The following is a 20,102-nucleotide window of genomic DNA, read 5'->3' on the forward strand; positions in this document are numbered from 1 at the left end:
TCCTAGCCCTTAGCACACGGGGCTATCAGGCTACCATAGTCTGTTTACTTATCTGCCTCCCTCACTGAACTGTAAGTAACTTGAGGTTAGGGATAGTGCCTTGTACATTCCTGTATCCCAGCTCCTAGCCCAATGACTAACACATTATAGGTGCTCAGTAGCCATAACCATCTGCAGAATAAACAACTGAATCAATGATGACCTTTTCCTCTTCTCCATATCTTCAGCCACTATTTCTGTCCAGGCCCCCGTTGCTTTATTGCAATAGCCTTCTGACTATTTCCCATCTCTCCTTTCTCTGATGCCATCTGAACACTCCCTGCTCTCCAAGATGTGGCTTTCTAAAACTATAGTCACCCTATCCCTCCCCTGCTCAAACACTTTCAGTCATTCCTCATTGTCTGCAGGGCAAATATCAAAGTGGAATTCCAGATCCTTCCTTCCCCAGAGTGGTCTGCCTTCCCAACCATACCTCCCCCTGATTCCCCTATGGAAGACCAGCCATATCATCTGTGGGTCCTGGTGAAAAATGAAAATGTGGAACCCTGTGTTAAAAATAATCAAGGATTTCAAGGTAGCGGCAAAGCAGAGCATTAAACCAAGCGTGGGGCACTTCTGAGTGCAGGGTCCTATGCGACGGCACAGGTCTGCCCCTATATATATCCAGCACACTGGCCAAATGCACTTGCTCCTCCTTCAACTGCTCTGTAAGTTCACTTTCTCCATGGCTTTTGTCAGGCTGTTCCATCTCTTCTACCCCACTGGCCAATTCAAAGCTTGTCTTCCCTGTAGATTCACCCTGTTCTTCAAGAATTGCTCAAGTCTCGTCTCCTACTGTTCCAGACCACAGTAGTTTCTACCACACAGCCTGCTATTAATAATTATTTTTATATGTGTATAGTCTTGCTTCTCTACTGAATTTTAAGCTACTTGAGGGCAAGGACTCTATTTTGTTCATCTTTATGTTTTTTTGTTTTTGTTTTTATAGACTTAGCATAGCACTTTGTAATCATCTCACTTGTTGAGTGACTCAGGGAAGAAATAATACAACTCCAGTCATTGAATTTGCCAAAAAACAGTAGACACTGAAAACCTGATTTAAATCCCTCATTATTAGCTATGTAACATTGAAGGAGTCACCTCACTTCTCTGAGCCCTAACTTTGCCATCTATAAAAAGATGATACTTAGAGGAAAAAGTTTTTTTTTTTTTTTTTTTTTTTTTTGACAGAGTCTCCCTCTGTTGCCCAGGCAGGAGTGCAGTGGCATGCGATCTTGGCTCACTGCAACCTCCGCCTCCTGGGTTCAAGTGATTCTCCTGCCTCAGCCTCCCAAGTAGCTGGGATTACGGGCACATGCCACCATGCCCAGCTAGTTTTGTATTGTTAGTAGGGATGGGGTTTCACCATGTTGGCCAGGCTGGTCTTGAACTCCTGACCTCAAGTGATCCACCCGCCTTGGCCTCCCAAAGTGCTGGGATTACAGGCATGAGCCATCACACCTGGCCAGAAAAAGTTAGTTTTTGTTAGTATCTTGTTCTTTGGTAATGTTTTCAAAATCTTCTTTTGTTTTTTAATACATGTAAAACTTATTTTATATTTTATATCACCTAATTGCAATACCTGAGGTCTTTGAAGACCTGATTCTGTTTTCATTGTTTCTGGCTTCATCATGTTCTTTGTAATTTTGGATTATGAGTTCATGTTCAATCTGACTTTATCCTTGGTAATCCTATGAAAACTGGGTTGTGGGCATGTTCTTCCAGGGAGGATTTGTGTTTGGTTCTTCCAGGTGCATCAGGGCACTATTAATCCAGGACTTCTTCCAGTGAATTGTTTAGTCCCAAAGGCAAGGGTCATGTCTTCTTTGTGTATATGACCCCAGGGCTTAACTCAAGGACTTGTAGATGCTCAACATATATTTGTTGATTGAGTGCATGAATGAATACTTTACCAGCTTCTCTTGAAGCCCAATAAGAACTGTGACCTCTGGTATTAAAGAACAGTAGGCACATCAGGAAAATAATAATTACTAGCATTTATTGAGCCATTATTATGTGTCAGATATCATTCTAAGTGCTTTGTGTGTACTAACTCATTTAATTCTCACCATGATGCTGTGAGGTAGGTTACTATTATTGTCTTCACATTACAGAGGAGACACCAGACTCAGACAGGCTGAATAACTTGGCCAAGGTCACATAGTGAGTGAATGGCAGAACACAGATATGAACCCAGGCACCCTAGAGACACATTTACTCACCACCCTGTATTGGAGAAGAGATCAACAGTAGTGACAGAAGCAATAGAGTGGAAATTTTCAGTACTGCCAAAACTACGGGAGCCATATAGGCCACACCAGGTATGAGAAGGAACTTGGCATGGTCTTGTGTTGTCAGTTAACCCTTGTATGTAGGGTTTTCATTTCCCAGCTAGAAAAGGAGTAGTTTGAAAGCAGGAACTATGAATTACAGCTCTTTGAATGCTCAACAGAGATTTGCTGAGTGAATAAATGACCGTTTTGAAATTAAACACAGGAGTGCTTTGAATAAATTACTTTGCATCTTGCATGTCAAACTGAAATTGGTGAGACATCTTTCACCCTGTGTTAAAAACTAAAAATCCCTAGATGTGGTCATAACAGAGCTGGTTATAATGACACATTGCATTTGTACTAGTGTATAATACTCAAGACTCCCTGAGAAAAGGAATAAAGAAACTTGGATTTTGCCTTCATAGGCCCTGAGGCGGTCAGAAACCAAGGGCCACTGTGTTTGTAATCCATTCCTTTGGCTGCTCTTCAAATCTAGGAGGACCTGGAGGAAAGGGGGGCTTTATTTTCTATCTTTGCCAAGATCAGGAAATAATTTGTGAACTCTCAGTAAACATTCTGGGGGCCTTCCCTCTAACACTGCTTTGGTGAAATAATATCTCCAGTTTTCACCAATCTTGGTTCAATATTTACTTGGGGGTTTGCAGTGATCATGGGGACAGGGCTCCAACATGAAGTGAAGGTTCATGAGAAGGAAAATGAGGGGAAGGCTGTGTGTGTGTGTGTGTGTGTGTGTGTGTGTGTGTGTGCTGGCTGAGGGATGAAGGTGGGAGGAATACCAGGATTCTGAAGCAATGAGAGCGGGATTGGGAGAGAGAGTGCATGTTGAAGAAGAAATAACTTCACCAGTTCACATGGGCTTCTTTTCAAGGGTTTTTCTTTATATAAACAATTTGCTTGGTTCCAATTAGAAGCCCACATTGGGCAGTTAGCTCCAATTTGGCAGTTCATTCTTAATTTGGCTTTCCTTATGGGTGGGAGGGAGGGCTGACCGTTAAAAGGTTGATGGGAAGAACTTTGGTGTCCTGGTGTAAAGACAGACCCCGGGATCAGAAGTTTGCCCTGATGACTTTGCCAATGTACTCATTGCCCCTGTCCTGCTGGTGGGGGGAGGGGGCATACAGCAGGCCCTTCTTTCTCATATGCCCTTGACAGACCAGGACTCACTGCTAGAAAACCCCAGGGGAAGTCATTGCTGAAGATTCTAATGTGGGGCACGTTAGGTTTGAGGAGCATGGGGAACATTTGGGCAGCTGGCAAGGTCTGGGCTACCAGGAGAGATTTGGGAGTTAAAAGCATATTAGGTGAGAGTTGACACTGTCCAAAGGGAGTATATAGAAAGAAAAGCAGAGGAAAGGGCTTGTGGAGTCATTACAGCCTGTGAGGTGGGAACAGGGTTTGGGAGTACTAAGGGTTTGGGGAGGGTTTGTGTGTTTATTCGCCCATTCATTTATTCAACATTTCTTGAGCTTTATGCCAGATGCTGAGTTGAAGAGGAAGCTGGGGATTTAAGAGGGAGAAGAGTTAAGAGGGGATCCCTGGGTGGATCCAGATGAAGGAGAAGGGAGGGGCTAAGTGCCTTGGCTCCCTCTTGCCAGGAGAGCACATCTGTTAACACAAAGCTGCATCTGTATCTCAGCCAGCTCTCTTCCATTTCATCTCCTCCTCTCTACCCACACTCACAAGACGACGAGCCACATGGTGGCTTCCTACTCCCTTGTACCACTCTACCCCCCACCGGGTTCTTTCTAGGCACTTAGCTGTGGCATCAGCAGCACCCCTTCTGAGAGATCAGGCAATCCCCAAGGGTGAGCTGGAGAAGGCGCTGTCTGTCTGGCTGTAATTAGCCCCAGCTGCTGTTGCGAGGCAGCGTTGGGGGCCGTCAGGAGTGCAAATGCATGTGTATGAACCTGTGAGCGTGGCGCCTCATTGCTATCACTCTATTTTTCACTGTATTGTGCGCTGGCTGCAGCCTTGCTGCTCTGAAACCCCTCCTGTCCCTGAGGATCCCAAAAGACAGAGTGTTCCACAGGCAGCACCAGCTTGAATCACTAATGCTATTAAGCAGGAGGACAACAAATATAGGCCCCCATATGTCCTGGATATGCAAGTCCCTGCTCTCTCTTTCCCCACCCCCGCTTCCTGAATGTTTCCAAGTGAGTGAAGTCCCAGCACTTGAAATTAGCAACACCTCACTTCTGCACAGCCTTTTGGCAAAGAGCTTTCACAGCTGCCATGTCATGCATCCTCAGACGCTTCTAGGAGCAGCATTTTATAGGTGAGGACCCTGTGGTTCAGGGAGGTGGAGAGATTTGCACAGGCTAACCCAGACAGTTAGTGGCAGACTTGTGTCCGGGAAGCAAGTCCTCGACCTCCTGGCCTGGTGGCCCATCCCCAGCAGAGCACTGCCAAGAGGGCTGCTCCCGGGTGGCTCCAGCTGCTGCTGTCTATGAGCTCGTGAGAACCTGTCAGCTGTGGCTCCAAGACCTGCCTCAGTGATTGCTGAAAACGCTGAGAGTGCTGAAAACCAGGACCCTCAAGCCGAGCCTGACCTCAGATAGTTTACTGAGTACTTGTTATGTGCCCACCGCTGTGCTGGTGCTTATGGGAGACACAACAGGGGTATTGCATAGCCCCTGTCCTCAAAGAAGTGATAACTTGAATGGGGAGACAACTCTTAGATACCAAGTCCAAAGGCCATTCCAAGGACTTTTCTCTCTTCCACTAAGCAGTCTCTTGTCAGCGACAATGACACAGGGACCCCCTTCTGAATTCATCTCTCTTATCGCAGCCCTGGGGTAGAAGGGGATGTGAGGATGACTAGGAAGGGTAATGAGGAAGGGCAGGGAGACGGGGGAAGAAAGGGAAAAACTGGAGCTCCTAATAAACACCAGGCACATTGTGAAGTTTCTATGTTATACATAGATCATTTGTATTATGTGTATCACTTATGTACGTGAACATATACACACAAACACATACACAATCACTTTCCAGGGATTGACTCATCTATTTTGCTCATTCTCAATCATGAAAAGAGCTTAGGACAGTGACACCTAGAAAGCACTGAATGAGTGTTAACTAGCCTTTCTTCTTATCATCATCATTTTCATTGTCATTATCGGCATATTATATGAATTATCTCATTTCTTTCTTCTAACTACAGGGCGTAGCAACTATTCTTTTTATTTCCAGTTTACAAATGAGGAAACCAGTACCTTATTTTATCCAAGCTTGTGAGTACTGAGAACATAAAGAAGAATTCAAGATGGTTCTAGGCAAACTTTGGGGCTTTCCCTATCTAGTGGGAGGGACCAAGGCACACATAAGCCCTCATGGTCCAAGGGTGCTGTGGTAGAGGAACCTCTCTGCGGAAGTTGAGGAAGGCTCCACAGATGAAGGAGGATTGAGCAGCATCTTGAGGGATGGCAGGTTATGTCAAGAGGAACAGTAGAGGCAGGGGAAGACATTCCAGGCAAAGCGAACAGTATTTACGGGACAGAGCCTAGTGCATGTTTCAAAGGGCAGGACAATTGTAGCTGGGTGCACCACTGGCAGCAGCAGGAGGGAAGCAGACGAGTGTTTGCGGTCAACTATTCAGAGCCCTGTTGGCCAAGTTGACGGTTTTGTTCTGTGAGCAAGAGGGAGCCACTGGAGCTTTTCATTAAGGTAGATTCGGGACAGACTAGGAAGACAGTCCTTGCCGCACCAGGGTGTGGAAGGATTGGAGGGAAGAGAGGCCAGCTGCAGGCAGACCAATTGGGAGACCATCTCCAGGGTCTGGGCAAGAAGCGGAACAGGCTCTGAACCACGACTGTGGCAGTGAGAGCCGAGAGGAGGGGATGGCTCAAGGCACATGCCAATAGGTAGAAACCTCAGGGCTGGCTGTCATGGGGTCAAGGAGAGGGAAAAGGTGACAAGGATCCTGAGGTTCCAGCTTGGGTCTGTGGTGACACTGTCAACTGAGGCAGGGAACACAAGACTGTTAGTAGAGAGGGAGAGTGAGGGGAGACAGGTGACAAGGTCCGTTTGGACTTGTTTGGTTTGGGATGCTAGATAGTGGACATGTCCAGCAGGAAACTGGGAATCTTGGCTTTGAGCCAAGGCGAGACATGGGGGCTGGACGGCCACCACGGTCAAGGGGTATTAGCTGACCTCATGGGACTGGATGGGGTTTCTCCTCTCCCATTTTACTCCTCCAAGGCAAGGGCTAGGGACAGAGCCAGGTGAACCCCAGTATTTAATGAGGGAGGTGTTGGGGGACACCAGCCCGGAGTGAGGAGATAGCCTTCTTTGGACCTTCCCAGAAACATCATCCCCTTCCCCTCATGATCATGGCCCTTGTTCTAGGGCTGCACTCAGGCTAGTGATAGAAGGAAGGGAGGGATGGAGGGAGGGAGGTAGGGAGGAAGGGAGGAAAGAAGGGGAGGAAAGAGGGAGGGGGGAGGAGGAAGGAGGGAGGGAAGGGGGAAGAAGGGGCGGAAGAAGGAGGGAGGGAGGGAGGGAAGAAGGAAGGAGCTCTGTGCACAGAACTCATGCCCGCACAGGTGCCATGAAGCAAAACAGGACAGTCACTTCAGCTCTGGAGTTCTTTAGTGTGGGAGTGTCTTCTAACAAAACCTAATAAATTGACAGCTGTGGATTTGGGGCAGCAAGGACAAAGACCACAAGTCTACAGTGACCCCTGGAGCACTCAGTGCTACTGACTGCGTCTCCACTTTTGCAGAGCTGGGAGCACATTCATGACAGCATTTTTCAAGCTCCTGTCTGTGCAAACCACAGCCGGTCTCCTAGGAGTCCTAACACTTTAATTAGACCTAGCAGGTCCCAGAACAAAATCCCATAATCCCAAAATCTATAGCAACAAGTTAGGCATGAGAGTTTTAGTTACACTCTGGATGTAAGAGAACCCTAACTGCCACTTTCTTTCTGAGTCTCTGAATGACCCTTGACTAATCCCATTATCAGAATATTTATCCAGGATGGCCTTGGTCTCTGACACCTTGAGGACTTCTACTGATTTCTCTGTTAAATCCCTGGAACCATACCAATAATAGTTCTGAACATTTTACACTCATCATCTCATTTATTCCTCACAAATATTATAAACCCTGTTTATATATATGTATAATATTTATAGTAACAAGAATAGCAGACATTTTGCTGAGGCGAGGCATGGTTCTAAACAGGTTACATGAAGTAATTCATAATTCCACACGAACAGTACTATGAGATATTATTACTGTCTCCATTTTACAGGTGAAGAGCAAATCACAGAGAGATTGAGTAAGTTGTTCAAGGTCACACAGCCTATAAGAGGCTTAGACTGAGAGTCAAAGCCTGCCAGTGTGGCTCCACTGTGCTATTAACCAGTAACGTCGTCTATAGCCCCAACTAGCTCAAAATGGTTCTAAATGAAGAATCGCTGTGTGTTTTGCACCTCAGACTGCTAGCATCGCTGATTTAGGTCTGGAGTCTAGATAACTGAAACTACTCAGGGTCTTTGTGAAGTAGCTTAGGAGCTGCTGCTTGGACAAGACAGGGTCAGGACTTCGAAGGCATTTCCATGTGCTCCTGGAGAGTCAGGATGTAGGTTGGGGTTCATTATGGGACCCAGCTGTGTGACTTTCCTCCCCACCCCTTACCCCCATTCCCCAAGATCGAGTGCACTGTTTCTTAAGGTGTGGCTTAAGGAGAGCTCTGTAAACATGCAGATTCTAGGGCTGAAGCACAAACCCACTCTGTATCTCTATAGAGGTAGCTGCCGGAATATGCATTTTAGTGAACTCTCAGGCTGAATTACTTTGAGAACCATCAAAGTCTACTTTGACAGGATATAGTCTTGTCTTCTGGTTCTAGAAGTACCATAAGCCTAACTAGAGGTGCTTCCCACTCCTCTTTCCTGCTGAGCAGAGAAGCAGGGAAGACTAGAACGCAGAGAACATGCTGAGGGCATGCCTGTACAGAAAGCTGAGCTGCTTGTCACCACATCCCTTGAAAGAGTGAACTCTGTATCCCCAGGAGAGGATGGGGAGGGACAGAGAGAGGAAGCTATGGAAAGCCTCTGGAAGCCTTAGTACCCTGGGGCCCAGACAAGGGAGTCCCCTGAGGGAGGTAGAGAGTGGGGCTATTGGAGGAGGAGAGCAGCTATGGGCCAGCAGCCTCAGGAGCTGAGAGTCACAGTGGGAGTGACCGTGGCTTCAGAGTGATGCCATAGCTGCAGTGAGCTGTACAGGAACCAGAGACCCAAAGTTTTCTGTAGGGCTCCTTTTGCTTTGTTAGTGCTTCAGGAGTTGAATCCTTCTGGACCCTGCTCTCCCAGAAGTGATTCCATTTCACCACTAGGAGGTGGGTAGCAAAGCTCAGTCTGTGGTTGGGGAAAGCCAAGGAAATGATTTCATGAATCTTTAGCAGTGAATCCATCTATTCAGTTAGCTGGGAGATGGAGCAGATCAGAACTAGCGGGAGGAAAGGCTTAGGAATGCTCTCTAGTGGGACTTGGAGGAAAAGGTGAGAGGGTGACATTAACTGAAGGAGATGGTGAGCCCCTGACCCCTGCAGTTGTGAGACTTGCACAGAGTGGGATGATCTGCTGTTATAACCTATCCTCAGGCAATGAAGCATAAGCAGAGAGCCAGGAATGTTAATCATTGCTGATTTTTGTTAAGCATTTCCTTTGTACTAGGCACTGTACTGGGCTGTACAGGCATCATCACATTCAGTCTTCACAACATTATATGATAGCTCCTATTACTGTGCCCATTTTACAGATGAGATTTAGATAGATTATACCACTTGCCCAAGGCCACACAACTAGTAAGTGGCTTAGCCAGATTTTGCACCCAAGTGGTTTTAATCCAAACCGTGTCCACTAGGCCTTAGGAAGGAGCCCACATAGAGCTGTGGGGATGCTGCATCCTTGACCTGTGGCTGTACATGGGCAACCCCTCTTCATACCTTATAGCTCTTGGTAAATGAAGTGAATCACTGTATCTACCATGAATCTCCTTGGGAATGAGTTCAGTGCTGGTATCAGAGGAAGGAAAGGGTGGGAAGAAGGTCTCAAAAGTCTAAATCTTAGTGTGGTCCCCTCCTTTGACCTACCCACTCTGGGCTGAAGAAATGCCAGGATTGTAGGGGCAGCAGATTGTTAAATCTATTTGTTCCATGTACTGAGGCCTCGTAACATTTTTGGAGCCCTTGTTCAGTGACTCAGGCAATTCAGCCTAAGGGTACCTTTGCAGGGAGTTCGCCTATCTCTTATCCTATGTTAGTACATGAGATTCTTCCTCCTTATTATACCCCGGTTACATTAAGTGGGTCTTTTCTTATTCCCCAAATCCTGAGTCTCTGCCCCAATAAGTTGCCTGTACTCCATTTTAGCAAGAATAGAATCTTCCCTTTCTGCCAACAGAGCTTCTTGGAACTTTGGCCTTGCCTGGGTCCTGCTTGCAGACTCCTGTTCTGAGGCTCATGTTTGTACCTAGAATGATTTCATGTTCCTCCTCTCTCTTTGTCCCTCTATCAGAACCTGCTTTCAGGATGGGAGATTTAAGAGACTGATCCTCCCAAGAGGTTGGCATTTTAACTGATGCCAAAGCCCTGAGTCAAAAGAATTATATACTTAAAAATGTTCAAGCCCTTGGGAGCGGATGGAGAGATTGGAAAGGCTGATGGAACATTCTTAATGCTCCTGGAATGCCGCAAGGTGGACATAAAATTCAGGCTTCCGCCAAGACAGGACTTGGATTATTTTGGTTATAATCAGAATCCGTAACCTGCCCCCACCCCAGCACTCAGGGCTTTGATCAAAAGTCTTCCAGACAATGAACCTCTATGATCCAAGCATCATTTTCTCAGAGCTCCTTAGAAGGAGGAGAGCTAAGAAACTTCATGAATTACCAAGGACCAAGCAAACAGGCGGTAGTGAAGTCAGAAACAAATTCCTCCTGAGACTCGTTTTGTCCTATAGCCTGAAAACAAATCCAGTCTCCACCAGACATAAGGTGGAATTCCTGTCTTGATTTTTTTAGTACTGATATTAACATTGTTCTTCTCAAATCCTCTTCAGAACCAGCCCTTTTAGAACACAAATTAGAAGCTGTTTATTTTGCCAATCAGAGAAACTAAAGGCAGCCAGCCTTGGCCAAAGGAACATCTTATCCTTTGCCTTTGCTAAGGACAATGTTCCTTCTATTGTGCTCTGTGGAAATAAAAGGGCAAAATGTGCTTGCCTTCTTTTATTCCTATTCATGGCTGAGGTCATATGAAAGTTTAGAGAAGAGCACAGTTTTCAGTATGGGTCATGGCAGGTTTTCCAGAAGGCTTCTTAGCCAAGATATTCCCCTCCCCTCCAAACAAGTTACGTATCCTTAAGAATGATTTGGTCTCAGTGTTAGGGGAAGAGGGTAGGTAGCAGGGCCTGGCTTTGTCATCCTGGGCTAATTTGAGGGGACTTCAGCAGTCCCCAGCAGAAGGAAAAGAAGGGCTGATTCTCCCTTTGTGAGCAGCCATTGGAGCTGCTTCAGGGACTGACAAGCCGGCCAGAGACAATGTCCTCTCTCTGGAAAGCAGTAAAAACATCAGAAATGCTCCTTTCCTAGGGAGCCCTTAGTTATTTTGGCCTCTCTTTCCATTAAAATAGGAAAGCATTGAAAGGGACCATTCGTGGCACAGCGTGGAGCCTCCCCATTGTGGCAGTATTTCTAACTGCGTTGAGAATTAACCACATTGCTCTTCCTTTTTACCATGGAGGAGTTTCTAGATTTTTATTTATACCCTACCGCTTACAACATCTTTCACTGTTTCAGCAAATGACAGCATAAAAGATGGAGAAGCCAGCAGGGGCTGTGCCCACAATAATAGCTGTGGTTGCATTTAAGACATTCAAATGCCAAGGGTGCACTTCTCCCATTAAGTCCAACATAAGAAATCAGGTGTGCACAACATTGATGAACAGAAGACCCCAAAGGACGGGTGGAGTTTCTGGTATGCTGTGGTGGGGGGTGGTGGGGTGGTGAGGTTGGGAAAGAAGGAACAGGCATTTTCATTTTCCAAACTAAGAAGCAGTTTCGGGTGAAGGGGAGCGGTGGGGATGTCAGAAATTCTTCTAACGCCATGGACCTGCCCACACCTGAGTCAGATAATGATGACCTTCCCCAGGCCCTGCTTTCTTCTCCCCCTCCCCAAAAGACAGCATGAGCATGAGTAAGCCCGGTACTTACAGGTGCAGAAGAATTTGGAACAGGAAAATGGAGCTTACAGGCTCCCGAATGCCTGCCGAGTCAGTTGCATCAGATTAGGAAGTGATGATCCTAAGAATAAGATGTTTGGAAAATCTTGTCCCCCGAAAGCCCCCTGCTTTGTCTTCTCAGCCCACATCCAAACTCAGGTCACCCCCAGGATGTCTCTCATCCTGCCAGACTGCCTGGTGCCTCCGTGCCCCTTCCCGTGAGGGTGCTGGCAGCCACACTGCCTCTTTGAGCCTGTGGCCCGGCAAGGTAGTCAGGCTCATGGGATTAGGTTGGCAGGAGCGACTGTCCTCTAAACGATTAGCCCAGAGAAAGAGAGAGAGAGAGCAAGCAAACCCGAAAACGGGTCCAGGGTAGAGAGCTCCAGGTCCTTAGCATGTTCCTGGCGTATTCCGAAAGTGGCATCCACAGCAGAGAAAGTGTCCCAAAATAGCTCAGGCTGCCAATGCCTTGCTGAAACCTGAGAAAGAATTGCTGAATTTAAAGATCTGGGTCGCTGTGGGTGTGTGATCAAAGTGCAGATTTGTTGGTAGGAGGAACTCAAGCCATGAGCTTAGGAGTGACATGAGGTCACTTGGGTCATGTCCTGCCTTCTTGTTTCCAACTTGCTGAAGTTGGTAGCAGTGTCAGAGAGCTCCTCTGTGGTGAGGCAGGGGTTTGGAAAGAGGTCCTAAGGATGCTGTTTTCATGCCCAGGTCTCTGATGCGCTAACAGTATGAAATAGCAGTGCTCTGTTTTCTGCATTTCAAACAAAGGAACTGATACTATGCAAAGGTTTCTTTAGGTTATTGCTCCATGACTGATGAAATTCCCTTTTCAGTAGATTTTTCATTTCTTTTGGCCTTTGGCATAAGTAAATGTCAGCTTCTTAAAAATCAACAGAGAAGAGCAAACAGTAGGGTCTCTGTGATTTTCTTGGGATTTGAGAAATCTCCCCTCCCTAGCTTCTGACTGGATCGTGTCTGTACATTGCTGCCTGTGGTCCTGGGAAGGATGAGGTCCACCCAGACATGCTGTCTCATTTTTATATTTGCTGAGATCTTGGGACACTGTCCTTTCATCAGGTATGTCAAAAACCTTAGGATTGTCTGCAGAGAGTGTGGTTCAGTATGTGGAAAGGTCAGCATATGTCATTCTTGGATTGGCCCTGGGGTTTAAGAAGAAAAAGCCCAGAATTTGGTTTCGAATCCCAACTCTGCCTGTCTTTTGCTGTATGAATTTGGGCGAGTCACTTCTCTTCTCTGGACCTCAGTTTCCTCTTCTGTTAACTGAAGACAATAATCTTCTTCCTAATTCTAACCCAAATGGTGTAAAGAGTAACTCAAAGAGTTGAAAGAATGCTACAAAGGGCAGGGTTTGGCACTTTCAGTAAGTGGTGATATTTTTCAGTTCTTCAAAGTCCCTGATTGGTAGCCACTACCTGCATCCATCTGCCTATAGTGAGCCCAAGACATCCCACAGTACTAGGCACTATGAGCTTCATGTCTAAGAGTCTAAATAGTTTCCACTTTCAAGTTGTGGGACTTTTGGCAAGTAGCTCAATGCTTAGCAGCTCAGTTTTCCCATCTGTCAAGTGGGTATACAAAGTAGTAATAATACAGGTCCACAATCCCTTATCTGAAACTGTTGGAGCTAGACATGTTTTAGAGTTCAAAATATTTGGATTTTAGAAAAGTAATGTGGTACATATAACATATATATCACACCTTAATGAGATCCAAGATTATACCCTGTCATCAAACTCATTAATATTTCTAAATGGGATAAATGAATAGCCTCATGTCATTTCAGGCCTAGTTTTGCCACCAAATGAGCTTGCCACAAAATTTCAGTTTTCAGAAGCTTTAGGATATCAGAGAGGCACATAGGAAATTGTGGACGATGAAAGAAGTTAATACTTATTTTGTGCATGTAATGTACCAGGCATTGTTCTAACTATGCATTAACTCATTTAGCTGGCCCAATAAGCCTATGAGGTAAGAAGTATTATTTTATCATCCCCATTTCATAGATGAGAAAACTGAGATTCAGAGGTTAAATCACTTGCCCAGGGTCCCAAAGCCAGTTAGGAGCAATGCTGGGATTCCAACCCACACATTTCCGCTCTTATCCACCTTCTCTGCCTAATCCATGGGGTTAAATTGAGGCTTTAAATGCCTATAGGGGCCGAGCAGGTCACTGAAAAAGTAAAGGTGGCCCTATGGGTACTGAGGCAAACTGGTGAGCACATGCCTCACCTACAGGGAGCAGGTTGTTCAGCTCTGGCTGATTGTTGCTATATTGGAATTTGGATCAAAGTCTTTCTGTGTGTGTGTGTGTGTGTGTATGTGCACGCGTGCGCGTGTGTATGTGTGTGTGTGTGTGTTTCAGAGAAGCCAGAAATCTAGCTTTCTATCTGAAATTTCCTGACTTTTAAATGTTGGCAACTAATTTTAAAAAATGTTAAAAACATTGTACGGGTCAAATAAAATCTGTCTGCAGTCTGAATTTAGCCTGTGGCTGCCAGTTTTCAAGCTCTGCAATGAGTAAATAGATGTGAAAGTGCTTTGGAAACTTAAAAACGTGCTCTAGAAACAGAAGAGTCTAATTTTAGGGTTATATCTTGTTTTTTCCTTGACTGTGGTCTAGTTTTTAAAAAACTTGTGTTCCTGGCCTGATGGAGATGAAAAGTCAGAATTAAATAGAGACTTCAGTGAACTTCAGTACTTCATTCCTTTGGCAGGCTGGATAAATGAGAGGCCTAGGTGTACTGGATGGACTAAGCCTCAGAATTCCTGCCACACCCACAAGCCCCTTCTAAGGAGTTTCCATCCACAGACCCTAGCTGAGGGAAGTAGCAGTTTCTTATGAATAGGTGACTATGCTTGGTACCACGTGATCCTGCTTCCCCCTAGCAATAGCCACTTGAGCCAGGAGAGGGCATCTGATCCATGAGCAGTCACTCTATAGGCTGGCAAATAGCCTATGAAGGAACCTGGGTGAGAACTTTGCCTAGCAAGTACAGTTACTGAATTTAGACCAATGAGAGTCTCTCTCTTGGGGAGTTTGAATACCAGACCTAGAAAGAGTGAGCAATTGGCAGCAAGGGCAGAAGCTGAACACAGAGAAGGCAGGCAGCAGGGACCCCGGATAAGCAGGACCAGGAGAGATTACTGAACTTCAGCTATGTGCCAGATTCTTTACACGTTGTTTTGTTTAAAACATTCAAAGAGCATGCGAGGTAGGTACTGTTATTATGCCTGTTTTACAGATGAGGAAACTGAGGTGAAATAACTTGAAGTATTGGGGTTCAAGCCCAGGCCTGTTTGAAGTTAAAATCAGAGTGTAGGAACCTCAAAGCCAGTGGTTCTGAAACTCTAGTGTTTCAGAATCACTTGGGTTAAATGCAGGTTCCTTGGCGTCACCCCAGACCTATATTGAATCTGCTCTTTGAGGATGGAGCCTCCCTCCCCTTACAAATCTGTGTTTTAGGAGTTTTCCCAGGGAGCACTTGATGCAGGGTTTACCCATCACACTTTTATTTTGAGAAATGCAGTTTCAGAGGGTATGGCAAGTACTGTGTACTGTGCTACCTTTACCTACAGAATGAAGGTCAATGTCAACAGATGTGGTTAAATTCCAATTTAAAGTCTTGGAAATGGGGCCAATTATGTAAAGAAGAGGACATTAGTTTGTTCTCTTCTCTCATCAAGGAAGTCTACATTGTTACCAGTTATTTGAGAGAAGATACGATTGAGATGAATGCCCAGTAGTTGTAAACATGATCGGATCTGCACTTCAGGGTGGGTGCAGAGCTAGCATATGTTCACTAAGCATTTTCCATGAGGTGCGTAAACTGTAGAAACTCAGTGCTCTGGCAACAAAGAACATGAGAGAAAATTACCAAATGCAGATAGACATATTGTAAACCATGGAGCTTAAAATGTAAACCTACTTGCTAGGCTGATCATAGAGGTTCTTCTCAGCCCTAGAGAATTTGTGTAAGAATCCCGTCCATGCCTTTATTTACACCATTGATTAAAAATGCTAATCAGAAGAGGATCAAGACTAGGGACCTCCTTCTAGGTTGTTGCAGAACTCCCACTCTGGCAATGGTATTCAACTGGTTTTGAATTTTTCTGCTTTAAGAACTCTCCCTGGGAAGACTAGTGGTCTGAAGTTTGCTTGGAGAGTCTCAAGCCAGAAACTGATTTGTGGTCCAAATGCTTAATAGCATCAGACACATATTCCTACAAGAGAGACATGTGGTCCAAGGGGTGGCACAGGTCAAATGTGATGGCCAAGTCCCGCCTCAGCAGGGCTTGAATCCGCACTTGGCAACTTTTATTTCTCTCTGTCCGTTCCTGTGGATAGTTTATCTGTGTTAATGTCCTCATTTAGGCTAAGGTCAAACTCTGTTCTTCTCTCTTCTGGCCAGAAAGACTTCCTGTTTTACAGGTATATGATCTTCTCTGTGTTGATATTTTAACTCTGAGTGATTCTCTAAAGCAGGTCCTTGGACAAGTGCCCATCTTCCAGGAAAATTGCAGCAGTCCACCTTGCAATGAGAAAGCCTGAGGACTAGGTAGAAAATGTTTCGCAGAGAAGAGAAATCTATTTGATGTATTATTCTTTATTCTGAGGTTATTTCCTTCTCTTTTGACATTGAAGCCCTTTCTTTTTAGAAAATGATGACTTGTGGTTGTTTTGTTCCTTAATGCTTTTACTTGGGAAAATAAAAATCTGGGAGTTCAATATCAGCCCCTCAAATTTTGGGTTGCATTAGCTGCAAGTCTGGGAACTGGTCTAATTTTGAGTGTTCTGCTAGTATCTCTAGGTACCTCCTATTGCCACTTATGTTCTAAGTGCTTATAAATTACCTGCTTCGTAATCTGCAGCAGAATCTCTCCGAGGACTGACATCAAGCTTACAGCTCTGGAGTTTACGGTATACTGGTCTGTAGTTTCCTTATTTAAGAAAATTGGGACACTGCCCATTTGCAGTCCTCTGGTATCCCTCCTGTTCTCTTTGATTCCACAGATCCTTCAGGCCGGCACCTAATGCAAGGCAGTTCCGTTTGCTCTTCTTATAATGTTCTTTTCCCTATAGAGTTGGACATGCATATACATGTTGTTTGGGGAATTTGCAGCACATCCAATGAAAGCATAATTCCCAACTAACAGTCAAATCCTTTTCTTTGGAGCTACCCGGAACACACCTACCCTCTCTTCCATATGACAGCCCTTCAGAGACTTGAAGACAGTGTGTGACTCTCCTGTGAGTTAAGAGCACTGGCTGAGTCAGACAGACCCGAGTGACAAGCCCAGCTTCACTCCCTCTCAGCGGTGAGAGCCAAGGTAAGTTACTTCATTTTCATTTCTCTGTAGTTCAGTTCTTCAGATGATTTAGAAAATGGGAGTAAAAAAACCACTTTATTGGTTTATCGTTCAATAAATAAGATGAGGTATGTAAAGTGTTTAACATAGTGCCTGGCATAGTAAGCACTCAGTAAATGCTAGCTATTTCCCCCTCTTTATTTATAAAGAGCCGATGGGCATTTTAAGTGTCAGGGCTGTGGGGGAGGAAGGAAGTGGGGAGAGTTTCTACTTCCCTGAATGATCAAGGAAGGCAGAAGATCCTAAAGTAGACCAGGTATTTCTTTAGCCTTAGGTTGTCTGTTTTCAGTTATCTGGTTGCCTATTTGCTAGGGCTTGGGGAGAGAATATTGTTGAGAATCTAGGTAAAGGCTTATTTTCAACAGCTGGAAAGCTATTTGTTGACATATTGAACCAGCTCTTGTTTATTCTTATTTCCCCGAGCAGCTAGCCATGCAATCCCCTAAACTCAATTACCTTTTGTGAGGCGGCAGGAGCATGACACCTCCTAGCCGTATTGATCAGTGCAGACTGGGTGGGACGTGAGGGACCTGAGAGATGCTAAGCAGCAAATTCTGGGCTTTTCTTTCCTTAGAAGGCCTCTCTTCTCTGTGTTCCTAGAGACTCTGGCTTTAATAGAACAGAAGTCTATGCCTCACATGGGCTGAGCAAGCAAGAACCCTCTCTCAGTAGCCTCCTTAGAAGCGGGCTGATGAAAATAGTCACAATGGGCCAGAACTTGGAACCCTGGAGTGACCAGTGCCAGCATGGTTTTCTAACTGCAGCTCTTTGCACACACTGGGTTCTGCAAGCAATTGAATGATATGAACTCTGAATGCCATTGCAGCTAGAGAAAGTTTGGAAGGAGACACACCCAACTGTGAACAGACAGAGGAATGGGACTTGCGGAGGATGGGGGGTGGGTGGGGTGGGGCATTTTCAGGACTTTAGCTTTATCCGTATGGAGGATTTCAAGTCTTTATCCTAAGACTATATTCCTAGATTACTTATGTAATTATTAAACATAAATAAAAGTTAGAGAAAGAAGAAATTATTTTTAAAAACAAACCAAAAATAAAACACAAAATAAAGTGGTACAACCATTAAGCTTGTTGGGGTAGAAAGGTTGCTTGGGTTGGGGAGGGGGGTGGATGTTGGGGATTCCTAGAGAGAGCTTGCAAGGAATGGAGTGAAAAGGGCTTGAGAAAGAACCCTAGGGAAACATATCTTTAAAAAAAAAAATTAACTTTTATTAGTTTTTCTCTTTTTGTATTATGGGTCCATTATAGACCAATGAGAAAATACAGATAAGGAAAATAAAAATAAAAAATCCCCTCTAATCCCATCATTCAACTATGGCCACTGTTGGTGTTTGGTATACATCTTTCCAGATTTTATTTTTTTTCTATGCAAAAGTCTATGTATTTATCTTTATGATAATCAGATCCTCATGTACACATTAGAATATATTTTCAATGGCTATAATAATGGCTGCTACAATTGCACCATGATTCATTTAATCATTAAATGAGTTGTATCCTAACATTAGACACTTAGGTTATTTCCAAAATTGTTGCATTAGAACATAAACAGTGCCCTGCAGCTGTGTGACATTGGGAAAGCTAGTTAACCTCTCTGTTTCTCTGGTTTCTCATCTGGAAAATGAAGGGGCTAATAGAACCTACCTTGTAGTATGTTGTGAGTGTCAAATGATATCATGTAGGTAAAGTACTTAGCACAGGGCCTGGCACAGTAAATGTTAGCTTTTATTGTTAGGTGTGTTAATAATAATAATAATAGTTGTTGTGAGGCCATTGTTAATAGAATGGCTATTCTGTGACTTTTATGTATTTAATTTTTTTCTTTGAGGGGAGAGGAGAGTGACTGGAATTTTTCTTTTGTGTAGTATACTATAGTGAGCTCTGGAGTCACACAGAGCTGTGTGCTTTTGGTCATGTCAATTCATCTCACGGAGGCTCAGTTTCCTTACCTGTGTACTGAGAATTTAAAGGATCTAGCTCACAGGGTAATTGTAAAGATCAAATGAGATAATGCTGGTGAAGCCCTCAGCCCCATTCTTGGCATATGGGAAGAGTTCAAGGAATATCAGTTGTTGTTGTTATTATTACTACAAGGATTCAGCTATTTGTAGTAAGAAAGTTTCCTTGCTTTGTGGTGTGGGGATGTGGGGGCGATGGCAGTGAGTAGAGTACTCTGAGTTTCTAATCACTTGTCTGATTACAAAGAGATAAAATTATTTTGGAAACAGAATGGCCAGGGCTGAAATCTGGGCTTTTAAAAAATTATTATTATTATTATTATTTTATGTGACTGTGGTCACATAGCCTTCTCCAAGCCCATTTCCTCATGTATAAAATGGGAATGACCTCAATGCCTACCTTACGCGTGTTGCTGGGAGGTCGGAATTACATAATGCATGTGTAGTGCTTAGCCCAAGTGCTCAGTTGTTGTTGGTTGCTAATGATGAGGTTTATAACGACCTGAATGCCTCCCTTGTCAAACTCTATATCCCTATACCTGGGCTGCTTGAACTTCACCTGGAGGCTTTGCCCTATCCAAGGCTCAGGGACCAATTCTCCTTAGACTGAGGGTTTCTCCCCTTAGACTGAGTGCACCAATTCAGGAAAACTGGAGTACTCCGGTAAACCTTTCTGCTAGCTCCACTCTGACCTTGTGCCCCAGTTCTAGAAAGCAGGCTGTAGCCCTATTTGTATGAACAAGCCCTCACCTGGTAGGCTCAAGGCTGGTATGTTTTTCTTGCTAGCTGTCTGAAATCCATGGAGCCTTTCTGTTGAATCCTAGTCCTGTGGCAGGGATCTGGTTGCTGGATTTTTCTCTGTGTCTCTGACCCTGGGGTAAATTGCCTTTGTTATGATCACCATTACAGGGCTCTGTTAAGGTGTTTGCTTGCCAGCCCCCACTGTCCATCCTCCCAAACCCTCTTTCCCTGCACCTGAACCTCTTTGAACGTTTCTGATGCTGTTCCACTCAATCTCCAGCCTCAGTTTCTTTCCCTCGAGCCCTCTGCCTGTGCTTCCACGTCATATCAGTTGCAGTGTCTGGGTCCCAGGACTCCTGTGTCTACTCAACCGCACAGGGCACATATCTTGTTTCCTGAGCTGGGACCCTTTTCATCGCATCTTTTT

The 20,102-nt window shown here is 44.8% G+C and overlaps 1 protein-coding gene across 2 annotated transcripts in view; it reads left to right on the plus strand.

The window, feature by feature from the left end:
* RTL9 (retrotransposon Gag like 9) overlaps window positions 1-20,102 on the plus strand; it is a 96,881-nt gene that overhangs the window by 68,889 nt on the left and 7,890 nt on the right. Inside the window, exon 3 of one of the 2 annotated variants that reach the window (XM_077987362.1) lies at window positions 16,802-16,917. The gene's annotated coding sequence lies outside the window, so the exon portion shown is untranslated. Of the gene's footprint in view, window positions 1-16,763; window positions 16,918-20,102 lie in introns of both variants that reach the window. The other variant, XM_028841624.2, reaches the window with a different exon arrangement.

Source organism: Macaca mulatta, chromosome X (genome assembly GCF_049350105.2).
Source record: "Macaca mulatta isolate MMU2019108-1 chromosome X, T2T-MMU8v2.0, whole genome shotgun sequence".
NCBI classification, from domain to species: domain Eukaryota; kingdom Metazoa; phylum Chordata; class Mammalia; order Primates; family Cercopithecidae; genus Macaca; species Macaca mulatta.